At 43.3% G+C, this 19,468-nt stretch overlaps 1 protein-coding gene across 1 annotated transcript in view; it reads left to right on the top strand.

Annotated features, from left to right (window-relative positions):
- The window catches only part of LOC124556703 (catenin delta-2), a 506,669-nt gene that overhangs the window by 90,473 nt on the left and 396,728 nt on the right, over positions 1-19,468 (top strand). The window lies entirely within an intron of this gene.

Here is a 19,468-nt window from a genome sequence, read left to right as displayed (position 1 = left end):
CGACATTTAGGCAAGGCATTAGTGTGACATTCGTATCTTTCCGATGTGTGTGCGGTAAATACGGAAACGTGATCTATGGCGACGTTATTACCAAATGTCCAGACGTGATCAACTTGCTATTATTGCTTTCTTGGCTGCCGAAGGACAAACACATTGCGTGTTTCGTTATATTTGGCTACAGAAGGGTTAGTGGAGAATGCTGACTCCCTTAAACCTGTAGTGTCATTTAGACATCGAAGCACCATCGCATATGCAACGATGTTCATGTTTTATGCAGGGGGAAACCGAACTCCACAGACAAAATTTCGGAGGTTTGTCAGGGATAATTTCTGCGTAAGGGTCCTGTGGTCGCCGGTGGGTCAATACAGAATAATAATTTAATTAATTTATTCGATTTGTTGTCCCACTTACTTTTGTTTCTGTGATATTACCTTCACAACAGAGAAAAAAGACTACAGAATGTAATTCCCAAATACGGAAGGATGTGCTTTCACGTAGGTGCCTATTTACAAATGTAAATATACAATTATGTGATTGCCGTCCCTATGACAATAGCTGAGTCGTTTTGCCGCTCTTCCATCGCATTGTGTTTGTGAATTCCTAAGGGACCAAACTGATGAGGTCATCGGTCCCTAGACGCACACACTACTTAAGCTAACTTATGCTAAGAACAACACACACACCCATGCCCGAGCGAGGACTCGAACCTCCGGTCCATTGCATTATGTGAACCCATACTCGATGTACATATTGGTCAAGTCTTCGTGTGTAAACCTACCTGTAGCGCTGTGTATCCCTGTCAAAGCACAACTAATACCGCTGGAAAAATCAAATCCGCGACGGACCCGAGCATTACTGAATGAAATCTCGATGGCGAAGAGTAAAACGGCCATGATTGTCGTGAACTGCAAATGCCGCTGAGTTAATGGAACCAGTTTGTTCCGAACACGACACACAGTGCACATTGTCGACATCTGCACAGTTGAGCAGATTTTTTCAGTTTAGTGTAGGTACAAAGATAACTTCTGGTATGATGTCAATCAGAAATTAAATTGCTTTGTAATGAGACACCATATCCCATTGGTCCCGTATACTAAAATCTCAGAAAAAGTCCCTGAACAACGTTCAGAATTTTGTCGGAGATCGGATTCACCCTGTATGTATGTATGTATGTCTTCCGTCCAGTTTTTATCTGCGTGATAAGTTCACATTTTTGTTTGTTTGGGCTCACTGCTGCTGTACTGACATTCGACGAGGTCTTTCCACAAAGCCGGGGCTAGTTGTGAGTGCTTGACTCATGGTAGTCTGTCTCGGAAGTCGTGCAGAGACTGGGCTTTCCACGTGCCACCATCTCGAGGTGTACCGGAGTACCTCGATTCTGGACAACTCGCCACCACCAGACTCAAATGCCTTGAACAACAACATGATGAGGACTGTGGTCGCCGTCGACAGGAGAAAATCACTTGCCAATACAATGCTGGTCAATAAAAGCACATAGAAGCCATACCATCCCGAACCACCACCGTACTATGGCGAGACAGAAGCCATCGACCCACCAACCTCGGTTCATAATCAAGAAAGATGCTGTTGAGCTCTCAGAGTATGGGAAAGATCACGTACACTGCTGAGTACACGTTGCTACGCACCAATGACAGAGCACGAATAGTCGAAAATCATTCATCCAGCTTTCTAACAGGGCACCGTCAAGGAAGATACTGGGGATATTCTGCTTAGGGGATGTTTAAAAGGGATAAAGTTGAGCCTTGATAAGTCTGCCAACAGCTCTCACTGGCCTATGATGTGTTCCTTTTATTCACTTATACATCCTGTGGATGATGCACCACCTCACCGCTTTCGAATTACGTAGCAATTATTTGAAGAACACTCCGTGGCTATGAGCTTGCGTGTATGGACGCTCACTATATCTCCCTCAATTGGGCGCGTGTGTTACCTCAACTACAGAGAAGTACACAGCCTTAGAGAGAGCTTTGACCAGTCCTCACGACTTCTGGGTGTTGTTTTGAGCATTCGTGGATGAGCAGTCGCTAATGCTTTCAGCGTCTCGTAGATTCCAAGCCAATAACACGTCAGATGAGCAGGAAAAAGCAAGCTTCGTCCCTTTCCTTCTTATGAAAATTGAGATTTTTTATGTTCTAAATTATTTTCGTTATGATTTTTAAAAGTTACATTAACTGAAAGATTTTCAAAACGTATTGGATTAGATGTCATATTTTTGTTCGCCACTTTAGAAGTACTTGCTGAACGACGGTAAATAATAACTATCTATTCCTTAGGTTTGATATCTGCTCAGGGTATCATTTTGTTTGAACCCGCAGTTGACTTGTGGTTCAAATGGCTCTGAGCACTATGGGACTCAACTGCTGAGGTCATTAGTCCCCTAGAACTTAGAACTAGTTAAACCTAACTAACCTAAGGACATCACACACATCCATGCCCGAGGCAGGATTCGAACCCGCGACCGTAGCGGTCTCGCGGTTCCAGACTGCAGCGCCAGAACCGCGCGGCCACTTCGGCCGGCTAGTTGACTTGTGATGTGAACTACAAGCTACTGGGCACTGTTGCTAAGCTTATTATGTTCTATGTTTTGGCAGTCATTTGGGTCTCATGGATGGCATCCTACTCAAGAATGACAAACATGTTTCATTATTGGCTTTACTGTTTTTACAGGCAGTTCAGTATCCAGCAAGAAATAACGTTGTGTGTACATCCTTCGAAGGTTGTAAAATATTTATCATTTAGTGTTTTAGAAGGCACTAAAATGTACAAATTCACAAGAAGGCCTACTCCATACGTGTTTCGTCATCTATCACCGCAATGGTTATTGCGCAGGACTCTTATTCTTGAGAAGAGGAATCCAATACCATCCCGCCACATGGCTTCAAATTTTCATGGTTCCCCTAACTCTGTCGAGGCGAATACTGAGATAGTTTCTCAAACAAGGCCCTGGCCAGTTTCGTGCCTGCTAAGACCGTCGTATTGTAGGGGCAGCAGTGGCAGATCGTACAGCTACCACAGCACGGGCAAGAGGGCTTGCTCTTTCTTATTACTTCAGTATTGACGGAACGTTCAATTCTTTCCTCCTAAATTCCTCAGTTCTTCCTACTTATCTGCCTACCTTTTAGTAGGGAACACTCACAGCCAAAAGGCTTAGTGTGGTGGAAACGTGTGAAGCTAGCAGGCAACCATGCTATGGAGACGCATTCGGCTTTCTAAAGCCAACTGAGCCAGTTTGAAAGGGGTCAGATTGTGGTATTCCAAATAGTGGGATGGTCCTTTAGGAGAATTACCAGACAGGCATCAGCCGTACGATGATGCTGGTATCAGTGGTCACGTGGATATTCTCGCACCTGTAGATCATGTTCTGGACGTCCACACACCACAGACGCCTGCTAAGACCGTCGTATTGTAAGGGCAGCAGTGGCAGATTATACAGCTACCACAGCACGGACAAGAGGGCTTGTAAACCCAGACGTGTCAACAAGAACTGTTGCGAGCTGGTTATTAGGAGTGGAACTATGGTTACGCCCACCTCTACCCCGTCTTCCACTCACGCGACAGCATCGACGTGCATGGCTCGTCTAGTGCCGTCAGAGGATCACTTGGAAGATGGAATGGCGCGCCCTGGTCTTCAGCGATAAAAGCAGATTCTGTCCGCATGCCAGTGATGGTCGTTTGCTCGTGTGATGTTGACCTGGTGAGGGCTGTCTCGTAGAGTGCATTCGTCCAAGAGGTCTTATGGTCTGGTGTGAGACAAGCTATAACTCTCGTTCACCTTTGGTTTTTCTGGACGGGACGCCAACCAGAGCATAGTACGTGCAGAATGTTGTTAGACCCGTTCTTTTTCTGTTCTTGCGACAGGAAGGTGATGTGTTGTTCCAAAAGGATAATGCTCTCCCACACACTGCCCGTAAACACAAAGTGCTCTGCAAGACGTGCAGCAACCTCCTGGCCAGCACGAACTCCGGAATTGTCTCCAATTGAGCACATGTGGGATATGATGGGACGAGAAGCGACTCCTCAACCAACAACTCTTACAGAACTACGTGAACAGGTCCCAGGGCAGTAGTCACCATCTGTACAATCGACTGGATGCAAGAGTCAGCGCCTGCATTGCCCCCTGTGTAGACTACACCACATACTAACATGGGTGTTTCAGCATGGGTCGATACCTGGAACCTCAGAACCTTTTGTGTTCTTTATCTGTAAACGTAATCGTTTCACGTACTCCACACGCACAGTTGCAACAACCAACCTTGAGAGAATTGAAAACCTCAAAAGGAGTATTGTGTGTATTGAACTGGGGACCTAGAAACGACGGAGAGGCTTCGTGCCGCCGTAACCCTCAGTGGTTCACAACCCCACAACAGGCCACAGCAATCCACCCACCCCACCGCCGCCCCACACCGAATCCAGGGTTATTGTGCGGTTCGGCCCCCAGTGGAGACCCCCCGCCCCGGGAACGTCTCATACCAGACGAGTGTACCCCAAATGTTTGCGTGGTAGAGTAGTTATGGTGTACGCGTACGTGGAGACAATGTTTGGGCAGCAATCACCGACATAGTGTAACTGAGGCGGAATAGGGAGAACCAGCCAGCATTCGCCAAGGCAGATGGAAAACCGCCTTAAAAAAAAAACCATCCACAGGCTGGCCGGCACACCGGACCACGACACTAATCCGCCAGGCGGATTCGTGCCGAGGACCGGCACAGCTTCCCGCTCGGGAAGCAGCGCATTAGACCGCGCTGCTAGCCGGGCGGGTTAAAGAAGTATACTATTTTTTCCAGCAGTGTATTACACGCGTTCCAAGATGCATATACTGAAAGGCAAGGGCACAGTGACACAGATCTGTGCCATATATCGTTTCAGATTACTGGAGACAGCTACCGACTGTGCAATAATAAGAATATTTTCTTTATTTTTCAAAATTTCTTATAACTTTTCTCAGGATATAAATTTAAAAGAAACTGCGTTGATGGGTATATGTCTAACGTGTGGCTGCTGGGACCATTTTCAATCCAAAGGGCGCTTAGATTTACAAAATGTGCTGTGGAAGTGGCTAAATGTGTAAATCGCACTGCGAAGGCGCCAAATGTAACAGAAGATATCCTACGACCTTATAAAATGTGTTAAAATAGATAGCGTCCCGTATAGGTAAAACATTCAGTGAATTTAGAGAACCTCTGGACATCATCTCGGTACGAGTTTTACTTTGCAGAAACATTGTAAATTGGAATTAGTACAAGATGCTAAACAAATGAGCTCAGGTGGTTCTAAGTGCGTGTCCACACTAAAGACGTCTATGAAGATAGGAAGGTAGGTATATTAGAGTTTAATGCTCTGTAGACATCAAGGTGACAACGAACATAGCCCTAGCTGTGATTAAGGACGATGCCTAACACGGAGCCGGTCATGGTGTACTGAAGGAACCTTCCCAAACTCATCTAAAGGGATTTAAAGAAACCAGGGCACCCAACGTCCATGTGTCCTAACGAGGACTTGCAGCTTGCATCTCCAAAATATAACAACGCCTTAACGACTGTACCATCTCGCTTGGTTATCCATCTATCTTTCTTGACCTTTTACTTGCCATACACATAGCCAAAGAGATTATTACAGTATACATAATCAGACGATGAAGAGAAGTGCAAAACTATGTCAGAGAATGTTCCATTCTGGGTGTGAAGTAATAGTCATGTTCGATATCAGCACAGTATAACAGTGTCTCAGCTACGACACTGAATTTTGTGTGCACAGGGGCAGCCAGCAGAAGATTGGTGAGTCTCTATCAGATAAACAGACACTGTTTGAGGAATAAACGACTAATTAGTCGTTTGCTGTCGGTGGTCCGGTATCTGATTTTGTCGAATTCGCTGAAGATAGTGTTGCCTGTTGATTTACGAGGAGAACACGGCTAGTGCCATAACCCGATTTCCCAGCAACTTAGTTAAATGGAAGAGGAATCAAAATAAGCTAACACTCGTCTCGGCTTATCCGTAGATATCCGACCGTTTCTGAGAAAAGGACGGTCAAAGATTTCGATATGATTTACATGCCTTTTAGCGCGATGTTGTCTCAGGTGAAATGGTGGCGCAGTTACTAACGTCGCGATTTCTCACTGCTGCGCCCCGTGTTCGAAACTCGATTATTGTTTTTATTTATTTATTTTTTCATTTACCGACCCACGTCGAGGTACGAGATACAAGGGCGTTATAATAAGTGTAAAACTGCAACTGGTTTCACTATGTGATATATGTTTGTTTGATGTTTCCAAGGTTATGACCTTTTTAAATTCTCATATTCTTATGTTTCATTCCTGTATCAGTTCTTATATTAATTCTTATAATTTATTCTTATGTTTATTTTTCAGAAATATTTGGTGCATTCCCTTGGATCATACCAACCGTAGAAACATTCGAAACAGGGAAATTCCAAACACAACGAGCATCGCGTGAAGACAGATTTGCCACAGTGAAATTTATTCTGATGAATATCACTCGAGATAGAAAGGGTGTTAACATTGCTGAATATTTCACTCGTTGGCAATAATTTCGGGGCAAATCACGCATAACGGAAAACTGGTACCTGCAGTTGCTCATGGATCAAGATACACTACAGAAATTTTACCAATGAAATGGGATGATTGTGAGGCACTGTTGACCAGGAGGCCCCGTTCGGGTAAATTCGGCCGCCGGTTTACACGTATTATTTCAGGTGTCACCACACTGGGCGACTTGCGCGTCGGCGATGATGAAAGTATGATGACAAAACAACACCCAGTCCGTTGGCACTTGCCTTTCCGTAAGTAAACACCATGTCGGCAAGCTCTCGATTCGAAAACGGAACCATTGTTTACAACGCTGTATCACATCCACTACAAGGTGAATCAGCAAGAGAAGTGACAAAACTTACCAGTTACTATGGCAGGAGAGGGCACTAGGCCATGACGAATGACGATGATATTTGGTTTGCGGGGCGCTCAACTGCGCAGCTATCTGCGCCCGTACAAATTCCCAATCTTTACACAGTTCAGACTCGTCACTTTCACCAATGATGATAAAATGATGCGGACAACACAAACCCCCAGTCCCCGAGCGGAGAAAAATGACGTTTGAGAAACAGTACCACCCTCTAGGAGGAACCCATTCGTACTGTAATTGTGGCTGCATGGTACAGCGCGTATTAGATCACAGTCTCTGGAACAAAGTATGATTGAATAAATTGTCTCTCGCAAGTATTTCCGGACATAAGGTCATTAGACCTTTTTTGTTCCGCATCCCCCCATCGATCTATGTACACGGCGGAAAAAATCACTCTGTATACAGAATGATTCCGTGATGATATTACAGACTTTCAGGTATGATGGGGAAGAACAAATGTATCAATTTGAGGTAAGGGACCATGGTCCGGAAACGAACGAGTCAAAAGTTATAAATGCAAATTGTTCTGGTACCTCTGACGGTGGAATACTCATACATGTACAGGTACAGCGGTTTTTAACATTTTACAAGTACGGTAGGTAACTTTCAAAGGTGGTAGTATGGACCAAAACAAAAAAAAAATATATGGTGCATATGGGCTGTAAAACGCATACCTGAGGAGCTATGAGCACTTGTTCATCTTCGATACTGTGAAATAAATCTCCTATACTGAACGAGTACTCATAGCTCTTAACGTGTGCATTCAGAGCGCATGTTTAGAAGACGTTTTTTCTTGTTTTGGTCCGTATTACCACCTCTGAAAGTTGTCTACCCTGCAATTTTAGTAACATCAGTACCGGTACATGCATTCCACGGTCACAGGTATCAAAACGATTTTCACTTAAAACTTCCGAGTCATTTGATTCCGGACCATGGACCCTTACCTCATACCTCTCCTGCAACCCTGAAAATTTTTAACATCATCACGGAGCTTCGTTTTCTCAGAAACGGTTGAGTATCTACGGATAAGCCGAAACACGTGTTCCCTTATTTTGACTCTTCTTCCACTGAGCAAAGTTTTTAGGAAATCGAGTTATGGCACTTGCCGTGTTCTCGTTACTAGCGGAATTTGCGCCACCGCTTGAAGTGATCGAGTTTCCTCAGTTCGGAACGGCTGTCCACCCAGATGTAGCACTACAACTCAATACCTGATGTGCGTCCACAAGTCAGTACAGAGATCAGTATCGAGATCAGGTAGACCGTAAACTCGAAAGACGCCGAGATCACAGCAAAGACGAGTGCTTGCATGTAACTATTTTAATTTATCTTTTGTTGCTTTTCACCAATAGAAAATACCATTAAAGATCCTTGGACGACTATCATGGTCCAAAAAGATACAACAAAATGAGAATCATACAGCAGAAAGTTGAGACACAAAGTAAATTCCACAGTGGCAGCTCGTTGACGTCTGTTGCTACGAAGGATTTACGTCTTTATCCCTGTATTTCTATGAAAAGCCTACGACCAGCACTATTCCGTTAGGTAATTTACCGACAGATGTCGCTAGTTCCGACTCTAATATTAGGCACATCAACCTCGAAAATGTCGTGCCGTTTGCTAACAGTTCATTCTGATACTAATAAGGCGGTATCTCAAATTGGTCGGAAATCTGCAGCTCTAAATCACTCTGTTTATCTTTTTGATTAGTTTCAAACTATGTAATTGTCTGTTTCTATGTATATTCTGTTGTCTGATGGGGCGATCCATCAAAGCAGTTTCACTAAGTTTCTTCACATCACGCGAACCTTATATTTTGAGCGAAGTGTTTTCTAGATCTTCTTCTCTTTCAGCGCTTGCGCTGAGTCAAGCTGTCGATGGAATGGTGTTTTTGCGTGCATTTGCGCTGTATTCGGAGAACACGATAGACTGACGAGCAAGTTCTAGGTCGCCGTCGATACAAGAGCGTCCGCTCTCTGCGGCCGTGACAAGAAGTCACTGTCGAACAGCCACACAGGAGCCTGCAGTTAGCTGACCCACAATACTATACTAGTCTCCTACAGAGTGCTTTAATCTGTGTACTGAAGAAAATGTATTTTTTCTCCTGCCGAAACTTCTGTTAATTCCCTCAAGCTGTTTAATCAGTATTATCATCACGCAAATGGGTTCTCTGCAACGATCGAGGTGCGTGAATTCTGACACTCGCTTTTTAACATAGCAGCTCCAGACTGGGTATTTCTGGTGAGTGAAGAAATAGTTATCTTAACAATGTCACAATGTATACATTTCTGCAGCATTGTACAAACGAGATAATGTACCCTCGGAAATGGGCCTGCTTGACGGAGCTACCTTGCCATTTCCTGAAGCCAATCACGGATACCACAGCAAAGGTAAATCAAGCAGACTGGACGGAGATTCAAATGTCGCTACACCGGTATGCGTGTCAGGGGTCTAAGCCACTTCGACATCTCGCTCGGTAAAGGAAATGGAGTAGAATGAGACAGAATGGCTGTAGGATGGACGGAAGATTAGAGTTTAAAATGGTTCAAATGGCTCTGAGCACTATGCGACTTAACTTCTAAGGTCATCAGCCGCCTAGAACTTAGAACTAATTAAACCTAACTAACCTAAGGACATCACACACATCCATGCCCGAGGCAGGGTTCGAACCTGCGACCGTTGCGGTCGCTCGGCTCCAGACTGTAGCGCCCAGAACCGCACGGCCACTCCGGCCAGCGATTAGAGTTTAACGTCCCGTCGATATCGAGGTCGTTAGACGCGGAGCACAAGCTCAGATTGTTTCAAGGATGAGGAAGGAGTTCGGCTGTGCCCTTTCAGAGGAACCATGCCGGTATTTGCTTGGAACGATTTAGGGAAATCGCAGAAAACCTAAATCTGGATAGTCTGACGCGGATTGACCGTCACCCTCCCGAATGTGACTCCAGTGTGCTAACAACTGCGCCACCTCGTTCGGTAGGATGAAAGACAAATAGACGTAGAGGAGTGTTACCTTGCCTTGATGAACTACATTCCTAGAAACTTTATTTCAAAAGTATTTCTTCTTCCACTTATTAAGAATTTCGACGTAGTGTTTTTCATAATACACGCGCTGTTCTTAATATAATTTACAGGAATATTTCCACACAGAAAATAAGGATTACGATATTGTTGACCGGTCACCGACACTTACGGGACGTACAAATCTGCTGCACTTCCATAGTGGGTAGGAATTTCCAACAAGTAAATAGCTAGAGATTTCAAAAGCTAAATACTACGCCTTAAATCGAACAGAAAATGTTAGGAGACCAATTACTTAACACTTCGTTTCATCGACACCAAAATGTTATCATATCTTCTCATATCCAAGATCTCATGAAAATAAAAATTGTCGAGTTATTTCATTTGTGACTAATCCTGAGATTATATTACAAATACATTTTCCCGCACAAAGGCTCATCATCATGCTCATCATTTCCTGCACGTCGCTGACACTCCACTTGATACGTCATAACGGGCTCCACATCATTCTGATAGCAAAAGAGACCAGGCTGACACTATTGTACGAGTACATCTCAAATGTCACAAGTTCGTATTAGCTTAAATGTGAATCTATTTCATAAGGAAGCACATTTACGAATACATTGAAATCGTTTCCAAAGCTTACCCACGGCTCCAGCCGTCTCGATTTAGAAATTTCGTACAGGATGTGGATCTGTATCTGACTCAACAAGTCTCTTCAGAAAAAAGTCATAATGAAGGGATGCAGAGTTGTCTTAAGACTCGTCTACAACTACATCATACTCCGCAAGCCACCTAATGGTGTGTGACGAAGGTTACTTTTTGTACCACTAACTGAGCCCTCCAATCCTGTTCCACTCGCGAACAGCGCGTGGCAAGAATGATTGTCGGTAAACCTCTGTATTGGCTCTAATTTCTCGAATTTTCTCCTAATGATCATTACCCGTGACGTATGTGGGGGACGTAATATGTTGTCCGACTCTTCCCGGAAAGAGCTCTCTCAAAATTTCAATAGTAAGTCTCTCAGTCAGACTCATGAGCAACTCTCCGTCGTGTTGTACTCCTTGAGAGTACCACAAGGGGAAGGCCTCAGACACGGCCAACCGATTCAGCTTATATTTGGCAGGTCGCTTGTGCACTGGCTAAAATGAAAGCCTCTAAGATATTCTGGCTCAACTGCCCCCCCCCCCCCCCCCCCCCGGTTTTTGAGAAAATTACCCCAGAAGTTCAAGATGCTCAATCAACTCAGAATTGACCTGATGGTTAGATATTTGAAAACAGCATTTTTCATCAAGATATATGGGGTCCACAAAAGCATATTTTCCTAGAAACCGAGGAAAGGGAATTTTCTGGCTGCCCCTTAAGTACTCATAAGAAGAGCTGTTCAACGAAAGCTCCGCTGGTGTAGCGACTAAGGCATCTCGCTGGGAAGCAGAGAACCTGTGTTCGAGTTCCAGTTGTATTCTACAGGATTTCCCTTTTTACTTTTCTAAATTGTTAGACGTAGAAGGTGTAATAGGGCAAGTAAATGAATCGGGAATACCAACAAGGTAGGTAAATAAATTTCTCAAACGACTTGGACTGGTTAAGAATTAAAAATTTAAACCTAGTCGATTTACAATGTCTCTTTCACTCACTGTTTACATTTCCTCAATTTCCTTCGAACAACTAGATGGACGGTACTCGTCATATACACATTTGGAGAAAAGTCATCTTGGTTTAAAGTATTTGTTTTTGGGAAAATAATTTTATGCATACCACGCACATCATAAAACTGTCTGAAAAATCGGTCCTCAAAGTTGATCATGATTTATGCTGTGAATCATTATTGCTTACTCTCGGTTGTATAATTCCCGCTGGGTTTCCAGAAGCAGGCTAATTCTGAAGCCTCAAAATAAAATTTTTGACTTGACAATAAAAATAAACTTCACGTGGCTGGCACAATGGTGTGTACTTTGGCGGTACTACTTCTAGCGTACAAGTCGGTTTACTCGCTATATCTATAAACGTGCTTCATACATGATGGTGTTAGTTTGCCCACCCCAGGAATTCTGTATCAGCAAAACTTATCAGCGGCGTATGGTTTTAAAATGTTCTCAACATATAATAAATGAAAAGCACCAGTTTGCTTTTGTTCTACAGTATTACTTTTATTGTTAACCGATTTTCGGCTTACAAGGCCATCATCAGACATTTACTGACTATTATCACCAAAGAAGTTTTTCATTTATTATAATCTTGTTCTATCAAGAACCGACGGAGGATTCTATTCTCAAGATGTGTTTTGTATATTGAATTCTTCTATTTCCCGGATTTGGAAGACGTGACGCAAACATTTTTTAACGAGTCGGTTAAACGATTGACCTCTTCTATACGCCGAGGGCCAAATTAGTCATTAGCTTTTATAAGCACTGAAAAACTTTAGTAACAATTTCTCAGACGCTGTGATGGAATATTGCGCTGTGTACGAATGTGTTATTCTAGATCTACAACTTTGTTTCCGCCGTTTTTTCTCGAAGTTCAGGGCTTTATTGTGAAAAACTTACAAAAAAATATGATTGATAGTATTGTCCATCGCTAGCCACTATATTCTCCCATCTTTCGGGTAGCATACGAATCCCGTGGCGGAAGAACTGTGCATCTTTTGTGGAAATCCATGAATCGATTCAATATTGTACTTGTTCATATGATCGGAAGTGCTGGTCAGCCAGACTGTATGCCACTGATCGAAAAAGGTGGTAGTCAGAGAGAGCAACGTATGGAGAATACGGCGGGAGGGACAGAACTTCTCGTTTCAACGTTTCCATGTATATTTTGACGGGTTTTGCGACATGGGGTCGAGCTCTAACCTGCTGCAAAATTACCTTTACGTGTCTATCGCTGTATTGTGGGCCTTTGTATTTCATTGTTGGGGTCATACGCATCAATTGCTTTCGATAACGATGTCCTGTGCCTGTATTTGTCTGTTTCAGTAGCTACGAAAACGTTCTGTCTTCCACCAGCATGCCGATCTTAGACATCAAAATCACCTTTCTTAAGGCGTCAAAACATTCTCTGCACGTTCTTCCACTAATAGATCCCTCACCATTGGTCTTACCCAGCATTTTAAGAGTCACAGCCGCAGATTTCTTCATGTTAAAGCAGAAAATTAAAACTTCCCGCAAATGGCGAGAAATGGGTACGTAAGTTGACGTACTTAATCGAGAATAACCTTATGATGTAACCACAAATCGACTAATATTTTTATGGCATTATGTTTACAGATGCCTAAGCTTATTGTATTACACCTATGACCAACAACCCGAACCCCACTTGCCGCTTTTGCCGTCTATTGCAAAACGGCGGAACCAAAGTTATAGACCTAACATATTGGTTGGTACACGACTAACTGCGATAAGGGTTAGTTCTTCTCCCTTATACGATAACGTTCGTCTAATGTGTGTGAACTGCTAAGGGACCAAACTGCTGAGGTCATCGGTCCCTAGACTAACACGCTACTTAAACTAACTTATGCTAAGAACAACACACACACCCATGCCCGAGGGAGGACTCGAACCTCCGGCGGGAGGGGCCGCGCAGTCAGTGACATGGCGCCTCTAACCGCGTGGCCACTCCGCGCGGTTCGTGCGTCTAAAGCTCGTCTTCGCAGCGATCTCACTCGGAATTGTTGTCATAAAACGAGGCTTAAAATTTTGTTTCCTTACTTCTTACGTCTTTCATCCAAGTCGTTTGAGAAATCTATTTGCCTAGTTTCTTATTATTCTTTATTGATTTATTTACCTTATTAAACATCTTAGGACTACTGGTTTGGATGAGGAAAAAAATACAAATTTAAAAAAAAATAAACAGTGCAGAATCCGACAGCAATCGAATACGGTTTCTCTGCTTCCCAGCCTGATGTCTTGGTCGCTACGCCAGCGGCGATTTCCTTTAACAGCGTATATCTTGATGAGTGCATAAGCGGCAGTCGAAAAGGTTTCTTTCCTCGATTTCTAGAGAAATACGCGTTTACGGACCCAAATATGTTGACGAAAAACCTTCGGTTTTCAGTTATCTATCCATTTCGTCAATTCTTAGTCGGTAGCGCTTCATTGAACTTGAGGGGTAGTTCTCGTTCTCTCAAACAGGGGCGGGTGGGGAGGGGAGTGTTGAGCAACAATATCTTTGTCTTTCAGTTTAGGTTGTACACAAGCGGCTTGCCAAATATGCTATATCGATTGGCTGAATCTGAGATCTTCCCCTTGTGGGTACTGTGCCGTAGAACGTTAAATGAATCAAATTTCAAATTAGTATCCAACTGCCTTGCTTAATTTTCGCAAAGAAATTCCCCTATTTAGATGAGTCCACAAACCATGGTACATTAGACCTTTAAATGGAAAAATAGTCATTTATGTGATAACATCCACGTTCACTGGTACCAATACTTCAGCTGACTTTTCACATGTTCTTATTCTTCAACAGAGCATATACTTTTTCACTGAAGGTTACAGATCGCTCTTCCCTAGTGGTGTTAGTCTCTCGTTAGCACAGGTTTATCTGCCTGAGTTCCTTACACACATTTAGGTTTTCGATGGTCTCCCTAAATTGCTTAAAACAAATGTCCTCCGTAACGAAAGAAATATCCGACCTTTAGCTGAGTGGGGTTTTGAGCGAACGCAATGGCGACAAATGACAAATTTTGCCGGACCTTGAGTCGAAAACGAATTTCCCTCTTTCCGCGAGCGGTCGCGTTAACTGCGTCGGTTACCAGAGCACGTCCCTCTTCCGGTCCAAATCTCCATATGTGGCACGCAAAGGAGTGGCGCCTCTTATCTATTAATCCACTTGCTCTCAGCCTAACTGTATTCCTGCAAGTGTTCGGATTCTGCTGTGCATCCACACTGAAACACGCTATCCGGCATAGGCCTATAGGAATGTCTGGATGAACAGACACCATTTCTGTATCAATGAACTCATCGTCGAAGGGATATTAAACCCTAAGTCTTCCTTTTTTATGGCCGAGTTCTTTCCGTATCCTTTCACAGTGCGACCTTGTGCTGTCTTTAATGGTCTCGTAGATGGTTCAAATGGCTCTAAGCACTATGGGACTTAACATCTGAGGTCATCAGTCCCCTAGACTTAGAACTACTTAAACCTAACTAACCTAAGGACATCACACACGTCCATGGCCGAGGCAGGATTCGAACCTGCGACCGTAGCAGCAGCGCGGTTCCGGACTGAAGCGCCTAGAACCGCTCGACTACAACGGCCGGCGCCTCATAGACGAAGAAATGTTAAAACCTTATCTTCCTTCCTTTCTTTCTTGTGTTCCTTCTTATGAAGTTGTGGTTCTTCATAACTAGAGTCGTAAAACTACCGTAGGCTATCATGAGTAAGTGCAGACCACGGTAGTTTTCCAAGTAGCTTTGGTCAGTTAAAATCATAACCGTGTTTCCTGTACGTTAGGTGTGTTGCGTACCTATCGGGAGTTACCTCATTCCGATCGCTTATTTGCATATGCGATCAGTGTCTTAGTAGATTCCCGTAGAAAGTGGAAGCGGTGAACGCTCTAGGAACTGAGTGAGAATATACAAAGGGCCGCATAGCCTAAGGAACATTTTTGTTCTACATAGTTATCCTCCTATATGTTACTTAAAAATAATTAATATTAATAGCAAAACAGAAATTGTCAATATTTAATTCAAGTTTTATTGTAAAATTGTCTATTTGTATCGTGATGTTGTAGCAAAAATAAGAAAAGCGCTAGGATACTCAATTTCCTCAAGGAAAACGTAAAATAAAAAATATCGCAAAAAAAATTGTACCAAACATCGCTTCAGTACTTCGTCGAGCTTATATGAAATACGTTTCTGTCTTTCATAAACAGCTATCGCACTTTTCAATAATAACAAGAAACTCTTGCCTTTGACCATGATGAAGAACGTTCCGTTGAGTACAAAATGAAAGCAATCATTGTATAGATTTTTTATGTTTCTGCATGTAAACTGTACTTGCATAAAAAGTAACTGCATTGGTTACACAAAAGCGCTGAAGTTACGCGATTAACTAATTTTGTTACTTATAAAGTGCAATTTATATTTTATAAGGATGTAAAATACACAGTGGACTAATGCTGAGCAATGTGTGGTTCTAATTATGTGAAAATCATACAGACAAAAAAAAAAACAGCAGTCGTCGGTCCCCAGCTTCTCTCTCACACATTCATTTATGTTTCTTTCCCTGCCAAAGCTATCAACACTACCGGTTTTCCTCCCGTTTACCACGTCGTTAATGTACTGAACCAAAATTCTCCGAACTGTGGTTTTGGTAGAGCGCCGCTCTGCTCATAGCTCTTTCCTCTTTTCAGAAGCACGTAACGTCAGATCTCTAACATCATAAGCTGCAGGTACGAGCTATAGATCGTAAGCCTAACAAAGAGTTATCATTTGTAAAATGGAACTTTAATATTATAACTCTAAAAGCAATAACGTGAAAACATAAGAATTTATTAATTATCTTGTTGTTCTCTTAATGTTGACGCTGTGTTAAATGAGCAGTAAAAAAATTAAGGATATATCTCTTAAAATTATGCCACAGCTGTTGAATGGGGGGATGACGGAGTGTCACCGTTTGTTACGCGTTGGCGGCTGTCATTTCTAGAAGTTCTAGATGACTGTCGGCGTCCGAGACAAATTGTCGCTTCGCACGCAGCCGTGTGTCACTGCGTTGCAGGATGCCGTACCGACACAAGTCGATACCGCACCACGGAAAAAAAAGTAAAAGAAAGCTCTCTCGGCGGCGGATTGCCTTTTTAATGGTAGACATTTGTCGACAGTGAATTCATTGGAGCTGCCGGCCGGTGTGGCCGTGCGGTTAAAGGCGCTTCAGTCTGGAACGGCGTGACCGCTACGGTCGCAGGTTCGAATCCTGCCTCGGGCATGGATGTGTGTGATGTCCTTAGCTTAGTTAGGTTTAATTAGTTCTAAGTTCTAGGCGACTGATGACCTCAGACGTTAAGTCGCATAGTGCTCAGAGCCATTTGAACCATTTCATTGGAGCTAAATTTCAACATGGACGTATAGAAGAATCGGCAACTGCCTTATTGGAGGGGCCACGTAGTCAGTTACCCAGATGGATTCACAGAAACAATATATGATGTAAATTATGGTGACCGTGCCAAATTTGAACCAGATTCCTTCAAACGTCGCGAATTATCGCTGGGCATACTGTACAGTATATAGCACTAAGTACTTGAGTTCAATGTTTCTTAACTTTTACATTATCTCTCCGTTCACTATCGCGTCGATGCTTGCTACAGCAACACAAACATGAATAAGGACTGTTTGAGAAGCAGAACGCAGCGCCTTATCTCCAGACATGACTACTAAGTAAGGCGGTGCACTGTTTAAGATATTGAATTCGCTTTCGGGGGTACAGTGAGCCAAACCTCTATCCGGCCAAGCAGATGTGGGGACGATATTGCAGTGCCTGTGTTGTTCAGAATTACGATGCAAAGTACACCCATGCGTGTCCGAAGGAACTTCGCATCGTGCTCTGAACAAGACAGGCACTATAATATCGTATTTATCCTCTGAAACCGGGCAACAGACTTTCAATTAAAATGTCTCCCCTGTACGGGAATATATCGAACGGACGTTCGAGTGCCGTGGGTCGTGATAAGCAGAAAATCCGGGTTTGAATCCCGGTCTGGTACAAATTTTCATTGTTGCCATTCCAATATACAGCTGGGGTTGTCCATATTCACAAATGAGAATACATTTCATGCAAGCAGATTTAGGTTTTCCGTGCGATCCTAGATAGCTTATGTCACATGTCGGGATGGTTACTTCGGAATGGACATGGCTGAGTTTTTTCCCCGTCATTTTCCAGTAAGAGCCCGTACTCCGTCTCTAAAGAACCCGTCGTCGACACTAATCTTCCTTCCTTTCTCACAGACGGAGGCAATTACAAATTTAGCAGGGGGCATAATAAAGTCAGTTCTTCAGTTATGCCAATACAGGGTGTTACAAAAAGGTACGGCCAAACTTTCAGGAAACATTCCTCACACACAAATAAAGAAAAGATGTTATGTGGACATGTGTCCGGAAACGTTTAATTTCCATGTTAGAGTTCATTTTAGTTTCGTCACCTACGCTTCCACCTACGCTCAATGAAGCAAGTTATCATGATTTCATACGGGATATTCTACCTGTGCTGCTAGAACATGTGCCATTACAAGAACGACACAACATGTGGTTCATGCACGATGGAGCTCCTGCACATTTCAGTCGAAGTATTCGTACGCTTCTCAACAACAGATTCGGTGCCCGATGGATTGGTAGAGGCGGACCAATTCCATGACTTCCACGCTCTCCTGACCTCAACCCTCTTGACTTTCATTTATGGGGGTATTTGAAAGCTCTTGTCTACGCAACCCCGGTACCAAATGTAGAGACTCTTCGTGCCCGCATTGTGGACGGCTGTGATACAATACGCCATTCTCCAGGGCTGCATCAGCGCATCAGGGATTCCATGCGACGGACGGTGGATGCATGTATCCTCGCTAAAGGAGGAGATTATGAACATTTCCTGTAACAAAGTGTTTGAAGTCACGCTGGTACGCTCTGTTGCTGTGTGTTTCCATTCCATGATTAATGTGATTTGAAGAGAAGAAATAAAATGAGCTCTAACATGGGAAGTAAGCGTTTCCGGACACATGTCCACATAACATATTTTCTTTCTTTGTGTGTGAGGAATGTTTCCTGAATGTTTGGCCGTACCTTTTTGTAACACCCTGTATATTAATTACTTGACAGTGCTATCTCAAATACCAGAACTTTCGCAGATGACGCAGATATAGAATGTGTAAAAGAATGATGTTTTAAAAATTTGAGACGTGGTAGAGGATGAAATTTTGAACTTTTTGTGTCAGGAACCTATATACGAGAATGTGAAATAAAGTTTCTGAAGCAGTGTGCACTTTCTACGCATTCCCTGTGCTGAATAAAACACTAGAATACTGTAGTTTGGAAAACGTTTGCCGGCCGAAGTGGCCGTGCGGTTAAAGGCGCTGCAGTCTGGAACCACAAGACCGCTACGGTCGCAGGTTCGAATCCTGCCTCGGGCATGGATGTTTGTGATGTCCTTAGGTTAGTTAGGTTTAACTAGTTCTAAGTTCTAGGGGACTAATGACCTCAGCAGTTGAGTCCCATAGTGCTCAGAGCCATTTGAACCATTTTTTTTTTTTTGAAAACGTTTATTGCCACTAGAGTACAGTCAAATCCTGAAAAAATCCGTGGCTTCACTACTGTATAGTAAATGTTCAGTGTGACGACCATCAGCTTCGTTACATAACGTGCAACGAGAAACCATATTCTGTCTGATTCTCTGTAAATTTCCGCACTCCCGTCTGATGGTATCAACAGCTGTTAAGATGCGCTCAGTGAGCTCAGGCACCGTTCCTACTGACGCTGAGTACACAAAGGGCTTTACATAACATCAAACGTAAAATTCAAGAGGGATGAGGTCAAGGGAGA

Source organism: Schistocerca americana, chromosome X (genome assembly GCF_021461395.2).
Source record: "Schistocerca americana isolate TAMUIC-IGC-003095 chromosome X, iqSchAmer2.1, whole genome shotgun sequence".
In the NCBI taxonomy this organism is placed as follows: domain Eukaryota; kingdom Metazoa; phylum Arthropoda; class Insecta; order Orthoptera; family Acrididae; genus Schistocerca; species Schistocerca americana.
This window is presented reverse-complemented; position numbering and strand designations above follow the sequence as displayed.